We start from the raw sequence: 8,364 nt of genomic DNA on the forward strand, positions 1-8,364 counted from the left end.
GGCCCTTCTTAGGTTAAGCCCTTCCTGAGTGACTCAGAGGCCCCTCCCTCCTTAGCCTTACCACAACCTGCAGTCCCTGTCAGTTTCCCTAGTAGATGAACAGTGTTAAACCCGGTGTTCCCAAACCTAGCTCACAACCTTAAACTGATCCTTTTTGATAGGGGAAGTGTGAGAATTACATGATACAAGAGGCACCTGGTTCAGTGCCTGGCACTTGGTGAGCTATGAATATTTCTCAGTTGATATGGCTTTGTAAACTAAAATCCTTGACTAGAACTGGGCCTTCATGTTCTGCTTTTGTTAACATTATTGCTTTTATTTGGCCAATCAGCCCTAAAAATTTGTGTCTGTTTTATTTGTCCACCATCATCACTCTATGCCCTTCATTGTCACAGAATCCTCTAGATTCTATCTTTATAGGATTCCTTTTTCCTTGTTTCTATGGCTACCATCCTGAACTCTTGTTTTAGATATTGTCTAATTGCCGTTTTGTTTGCCTCTTTCTTCATTCACACAGCCACTTTCCCAGTTTAGATGCCGGACTGTCTGATCCTCACGTCGCATCCTTCTTTTTACAAAACCGGTAGGCAAGTGACACGATCCCACCAGTGAGGCCAGAGGATGGCTAGCAAGGGTGTTCTTCCAGTTAAGAAGTAAAAAGAAGCACACATGAAGCAATGGAACCATAAATAATAGAATCAAGGTTTTCTACAAATACCACAGATACAATGATGATGTCCTGCTACTGATGACGTCTTAGTTTGTGTAAGTATACTCTAAGAACAAAAATCACTAAATGATGCATTTACTCCTAAACTATCCCTGTCACTAAGATTTGCAAAACTGAATATAACTTTGAAAGAAATTCGTAAGTGCAAACTTGTATCATTTTCTGTACTGGATAATGCTGTAGGCAATTCCACATGTCTGGAATTGTTATATTCACCCTGATGTTACATAAGAAAACAATCTTTGTACAAGGTGTCTAGGGGAGAGGCCAAAATGATCTGTATCTATATTTTATTCATTTCAACCTTTTGTATAAAACTCCAAGTCTAAACACCACTGGTTTCTTCTAAATAATCTGCCCATCTTTGTCCTCCATTTCTACAAATTGCCCTTCACATGCTGCAGGGCAGAAATCCTCAGTGCCCTCTTCGGTCACATCTCAGCCTTGTTTAACATCCTGGACCTTCTTCAGTTTTTTAAGTAACGATCCTCAAGGGGAATTGATGGTTAGCGTAACTCAGAGGAACATGTGAAGAAACCCCCTAGAAGCTCTGCACATGGAAGGGAAATTTGATATGAACTAATTTGTATGTCAACATTCTCTTCCTTTCTCACTGCCTTCACTTGGTGAAGAGTCGCTTTCTACACAAAGTAGATGTTGCTCGCAGAATTCACCATCAGAGCACCCTTGCCTGTTCGACTCTTTCCAGAATAGTTTGATGTATTGAAAGTTGTGTGTGGCTGCCTAAGATGATTTACAGATTATATAACTTAGGTATTTTTTTTCCCTCACTTCCAGTGGCTTACAGAGATACTATAGGAGAACTGTAATGACAGGTTATATAATTGTACAAGCATCCATCTGCTATTTAGGGAAATGAGTTCTTTGTCAGTGTCATTAGAAAGCATCAAAACAATAATTTAACTATATTTGACATGTATCAGGCTAAAAATCAGAATTATCATAGAGGTGACTTTAAAAATAAAATTTGTCTACCATTATTGAAGTGACATGGTCCCTAGAGAATAAAAAGCCATGAGGTTTTTTACTTTGATGGTGGTATATATGTGTAACCTGTAAATAGACACATGTATATTAGGGGGGCAGCTCAAGGCCATGTTTCAATAATAGGGATTTAAAACAAATGGGCTCTTGAGGCTGACAAGGCAGTGTTTTTCTTTCTGTTACCCAACTAAAATCTTCCCTGTGTTCAATGTTGTAACAATGATTGTAATTCCCTAATTTGAAAACTCATGTTGTCAGAGTTTCTGTGTTGTTTTTCTTCAATAATCACAGCAATCATGTAAGCTGAATCATAGATTTTCCGTGAAAGAAGACCATGAGAGTCAGTTAAGTTTCTCAGAGCTAGTGTACTCCAAAGTTAAATAGCTGGATCCACATGTGATGTTTAGACCTTAAATGCTATTCTACTTTTATTACTTATTCCCTGTGTCATAATCAATACATTTATTTTAAAGTTTGTAAATGAGGGGTAGAGAAGAATATGTTCAACATATAATATATACTTACATGAAAATGTCATGTGTCACACCACCATGCACAATGAATACATACATAGATACTTTTAAAAATTACAACAAAGATAAAAGTATTCATTCTCTTAAAGGAAGCATAAACTATGTAACAGAGATATTAAACCCCTTTCTACAGTTGTGGTAGCTCCTCTTTAACTAGACTGCCAAGATCCTGTAAGCATGGATTCTTAGCTATTGCCTTTCCTCACAGTCTACTGACACCCCCTCTACTTATTCCTAACTAAGAAAGTGCAATGCCTCTTTTAATGATATAATTGTTCCTTCTTCTGAAATTTTGGTCACAAGTGATGTCTGTTATTTCTCTAGTTCTTAATTGTTTCTTTCCATATATTATTTGGGGTTTCCCCCTGATTTTGCACATCATAGCCAGTGTAATGTAATGTAATAAGAGGCTGATCTGAAATCTATTTTGATGACTCAACTGCAAATCAACCATTGGGTAAACATTTGTCCGTCCCTTTATCTTAGAATGATATAAAAGATGTTGCCCAAATAAGTCAACACTCAGCCATGTGTTAGTAAGAGTCCCTTTGATCCTGGTTGGTATGTCTTCACTGCAGGTAGGCTCCCTAGATTTTGAGGATAAATTGTGGATGCTTAGTGACTTACTTGCTTCCCTCACAGTGGGCTATGAGTAGTGTCGCACCAACTGGGGCTTGTTCCTGGCTCTCTCAAGTATCTAGCTTTTGTTTGGGGTTGTGGTAAGCTTTTGAAAATATACCCATCATCTTCAGACTATGTTCAGTTTCTTCTTTTTAATAACACATAATCATAATTTTAACCTATTTAAAATAAAAATGCTTCAGAAATATTTTTTAATAGCATGGCTAACACTTCTGTCAGTGAAAGAATTTATTTAGAATTAACCGGTTGGAGGCTGGATAATCAGAGTAGCACTTAAAAGGACACACAGCCCCTTTACTCAACCACTGTGGGGCTGGCGTGGGCTTTAGTCATGAATGATGCTAATACACTGTAGGTACCTCAAACTTGAGCCCACAGTGTTTGGAGTGTGCACCATAATCATGAAGTACAGAAGGTATAGTCACTGTGTAAGAAACCCATTTTGTTATGGCATTGGCAAAGGGCAAAGAGACTCATTTCTTAAAAGTAGAAATGCCCGTCTTGCAATTCTCCCCATGGTGGATTTAAAATACGCTTTTTTTTTTTTTTGTCTCTGATCTTCTGCCACTATCCTGTTACAGCTGCATCCATCTTTAAAAGTAAGAAAGAAACCACAAGCTGGAAGTTATTGGTCTAGGAATTCTATTATAATAACTGCCTTGAGCTGCATTAGGGATCAGCACCCCCGGCACACCTAAAACCTCTTCACAAAGGAAATCTCAAATTGTAAGAGATTTCCATTCAAAGTCTCTATTTAAGAGAATCCCCCTGTAACATATTGGCCCAGATACACCCTTGAGATTGGATGCCTCCTGATCATGCAGCTTGGTTTAATAATATATATTGTGACGTTGGCCTGAAAACTGTGAGCAATGTCTCCAAATAGCTAAGAATATCACATCCAGGCACACAAAAGCAAAGACATAAGCAGATCCTGAGTTTCTGAAAGCAATGGCCATTTTGATGGTGTTTTTCCAACTTGGATAGTTTCTTGGGAAGCTGAGTGTTTTACAAGTATTCCCTGTGCTGGAAGTTGTAAGGTAAGTGTCGTCAGTGTGGTGGTGGTGGTTTGCTCTGAAGTTATACAAGAATGTACTTCCTTGCAAGTTCCTTCTTATACCAAATTCCCACTCAAATACCTACCTGTCAATCTGGGAGGGTGGTGGGAGAAACTTGTAGGAGGCAGAGAAAGTCAAGTGCCAGGAAACTAACATTTTCTCTTTCCTTTGATTGGTAAGGATATATCCCACTGAAGAACAACTTTTTGTTTCAAAGTATGTGTGTGTGTGTGTGTGTGTGTGTGTGTGTGTGTGTGTGTGTGTGTGTATATGAGTGTGTGTTATGTGAGAAGTGAGTGTTGGGTGTCTTCTTCTAGCTCTCTTCCTTGTTTGTTTCTAGACAGGGTCTCTCTAAACCAGAACTCCAGGAAGCTCCCAGGATTGTCCTTTCTCCACCTCCCCACCCCAACGGTAGCAGGCTGCCACTTCTGGTAGTTATGTGGGTGCTGGGAATCTAAGCTCAGGTCCTCATCCTGCACAGCAAGCACTTTACTGACTTGACCATCTCTCTAGCCCCTAAGATAACTTTTGCTCATCATCAGCCTTGTAAAATACAGGTAAATGCAGGAGTGTGATGGCGGAGGTGCTAAAAGCCTAAAAGGATTTGATTTATTAACATTTGGTTTTCTACGTGCCTATACCTATCAAATCCTCATTTTTCATATGCAATGGTTTTAGAAAGAATGAAGCAAAATATAGAGGAGTAGGAAAGTGTGTGTGTGTGTGAGAGAGAGAGAGAGAGAGAGAGAGAGAGAGAGAGAGAGAGAGAGAGAGAGACCGACAGACAGACAGACAGACAGACAGACAGAGACAGACAGAGAGACAGACAGACAGAGACAGACAGATAGACAGACAGACAGACAGAAACAGAGAGAGACAGAGCGATCAGGAACACTACCAATGAATCAAAGATTCTTCCTCCCAGTGTAGAACATTAGTATGATTCAGAAATAGTTTCTAAGTGGGGACTTTCCTTTCTCCCACTTTTAGATACGAATGTAGAATTGATTGCTCTGTTGTTCTAAGATGTAAGGTCCTAAACAGATCTTTCTTCTCTTTGGTCAGGGCTTCCAGCCTGAGAGTGAGCTGGAAAGCAGCCACGCTGCTCGACACTTGTTTTTCCTCCTCTATATGCTGTTTGATGGTTCGGATTCAGCTGTTCATTTTCCCTAAGGACCAAGCAGCAATCAAAGCATATGAATAAATAAGTGTTCAACATTTTGAATGCACGAACTTTGTTATATTTTTTGCAATGATGATGACAGACATTTTGCAGGCATTTTATAAGGGAGATTTTGCACCACTTGACATAATCTTATGCCATTACTGATGTTTGAAGATGCCTGTATTTTTCCTAGGATAAAGATGTATATGCAAACTTAAATAATAGTGATGCATTTTGTTAGTGGATCTTAAAAATATAATTCCCTTAATGGAATTCATTGATCACGGTCCCCCAAAAAAACTTTTTACATAAATGAAATAAAAAGTAATATTCATTTTCTTTTCACTTTATAATTTCTGTTGCGTTCTTCCCACAGATCACATTGTATATTATATCTTTAATCTTTTTTATTTAAAATTGAGTTTTATATAATTTCTCTGATTCTTATGAAACATATTAATATGTAGATACTACAAATTGTAACTAAAGGAAAAATAATTTTGTAACACATTCGATTGTATCTTTCTCAATATATAAAGATTATTGCCATATATTTATTAATCAAAGTTTGAAATTCATGTTAAATACATTTATTATCAATTTAATTTTATGAAGCAGTGTTTTAATGAGGCAAAATTCTAATTCAGTCTTTGAAAGTTTGTGATAGACTCAGTTCTGTAACTCTCTCACAAAGCTAGCTTGTGACTGGGATCAAAATATATAAATTGTTCAGTCTTTATTTGTCATCATGATAGGATTCTGATACCCATAAATTCTTTCACTGGAGGGTTGGGGCACAGGGGGTTGAATCTATAGTCTTGTGCATGCTCAGCACACTCTCTACCACTTAGCCACATGCCCAGCCTTCCTCCTCATACAGTCTACATCAAGAAGAGAATGGTAAACTAAAGGAGTCAGAAGACCCAGTGTCAAGTGCAAGCTTTGGGATGCACTAGCTAGGTGGTTGCAGAGAAAATCTTCAGTAGCAGCCTGAAACTGCTGTACTTAGGAAGTCCTGGCCTCTGAATAGCACACATGAACTTGGATTTGCGGAGGATTCCTACCACCAGATCTAACAAAAAGTAGCCCCATGAAGCCTTAGTTGCTGGGATGAACAAGTTGGCTTCTGCTGATCCCCTAATCTCAGATTCAGGGAATCTGGCATTTTCCATGTACTGTTATCACTTCTGCCTGGGGGATTAGCACATCCTGTGTGATGGCACTGTAAGAATGTTCTTGGGAGCCTGTGCACAACCTCCTCTCTATATGCCCTGTAGCCCCAATTTTGCCTGGCTGTGCTGGCATTTTGATAAACCCTAGCCTGAGTAAAGCCTATGTTAAGTGTTAAGAATGCTTGTAGGGAATCATAAACCCAGGGTGGCTTGGAGACCCAAACATTATGACCTTGAATGAGTTGATGAACTTTGTAACATGTAAATGATACTGATGACACCCCTCTCATAAGGAGGTCTGACTCTCATGCAGTTGTTTTAGGCAAAGAAATGTCTCAGTAAATTATTGCCATTATTTACTTATTTAAAAGAATGTCACCATACTATCTTTCTGATGCTCTGGAATATAATTTCTTGATGCTGTTGCAAAGTCAGGGAGAGGTGTGGAAGTCATGGCCTTAGTGAAGTTCTGCTCTGGCTCTATCAGTCCACTGGAAATAGAAGAACCTGAGTGAGTTGCACACAAAGCACCTCGTGCTCTCTCCCCCAAGTATCAAGGACATCAAGGCAGACATTATTTTTTGTTAGTTTTGTTTTGTTGATGACTCTTTGGTTTGTTTGACTTGGGTTTGCTTGTAATTTTTATATTTTTCTTGCTTAAAGCCAGCCAATAATGCCTTCATTCCCCTGTACCAGGCTTTTTCTTTTGGAACACCAACCGGCTCCCAAATCATGGCACAGATACTTATTAGTTTTGAATGTTCAGCTTAGATTAAGTTAATTTCTAGCTAGCTCTTTTAAGTTGAATTAACCTGGCTTTTTACTTTTTCTTTCCTTCTGTGTATATTACTTTCATTGTTTCTCATGTCTGCTGGCTGGTGGCTGCCTGGCTGGCTTCCTGCCCTGAGTGTCTCCCTCATCCTCTCCTCTCTTCTCTCTTTCCTTTCTCGTTCTTCCTCTTGAATCTAGATTTCTCCTCTTATGTATTAACTCTGCCTGCCAGCCTTATTTATTCCTCTTCTGACTAGCTATTGGCCATTTAGCTTTTTATTAGACCAATCAAGTGCCTTAGGTGGGCAAGATGAAACAGATGCAACACATCTTTACATAATTAAAATACATCCTCACATCATTAAACAAATGCAACATAAACAAAATAACACACCTTTACACAGTTAAAAGTAATATTTCACGGCATAAACAAATGTAACACATCTTTGCCTAGTTAAGATAATATTCCACCACATTCCGCCCAATTAAAACCTTGATTTTTTTCATTTCAGAGTAGATTCTTTCTCTAGACAAGAGGATAAATCTTGGTTGTCAAGGCAACTCATCGTCAGATGACCTCCATCTCCTTGACCTGTGATGGGTTTAGGAGTGGGCATGTGATAGTGTTCTGAATGATAACATAGAAGTCTAGGATACAGGAATTTTGCCCTTCCAATACACAAAGCTTCATAAGAAGAAAACCCCTTTTGTTTTGACTGCTCCCTCAAGAATGTGTGTGTTATGGCTGGGAGTATGGTAGTGATTTGGGACCATGAACACAGGTCAACAAAGTCAGAAGTCAGAGTGATAGAGCAGAAAGAACATCACTCATAACAGCATCATGGAGCAACAGTTTCCTTCTTGGCACGTGGTCTGTCACATAATGGGCACCAAATATGGAGAGACTTTTAAAGTATTGATACATTACTATTGAATAAAAACAAGAAATTTTATGGTTCATCAGTAATATAAGGGTCTACTGAAAAGGGCCCTTGAGAATCAGAGAAAGAACCAGATCCAAAGGTAACACAGTTGTTCCTCAGTATCTTCATGGGAGTTGGTTTAGGACCACTGAGGGTACCCAAATCCATGGATGCTGCTCAAGTCCTTTATACAAATACGATGTGGTTTTTGCCTCTAACCTTTGTATCTCCTCCTGTATCCTTTAAACCACCACTAGACTGTTAATTATAGGACCTAATCTAATTATAAGTGCTATGCAATGCAGTCTACAGTGATGTTTAGGGAATAATAGCAAGAAAAAAAATTCTACTTGATTAGTACAGAT

The 8,364-nt window shown here is 38.7% G+C and overlaps 1 long non-coding RNA gene across 5 annotated transcripts in view; it reads left to right on the forward strand.

Moving 5' to 3' along the window:
• The first annotated feature begins 432 nt into the window (after positions 1-432).
• The window catches only part of LOC131907239 (uncharacterized), a 135,729-nt gene continuing 127,797 nt past the window's right edge, over positions 433-8,364 (forward strand). For all 5 annotated transcript variants that reach the window (XR_009378335.1, XR_009378339.1, XR_009378336.1 and 2 more), the window contains exon 1: positions 433-765. This is a non-coding gene — a long non-coding RNA (uncharacterized LOC131907239). The remainder of the gene's footprint in view (positions 766-8,364) is intronic.

This window comes from Peromyscus eremicus, chromosome 3, assembly GCF_949786415.1.
Source record: "Peromyscus eremicus chromosome 3, PerEre_H2_v1, whole genome shotgun sequence".
Taxonomy (NCBI): Eukaryota; Metazoa; Chordata; class Mammalia; order Rodentia; family Cricetidae; genus Peromyscus; species Peromyscus eremicus.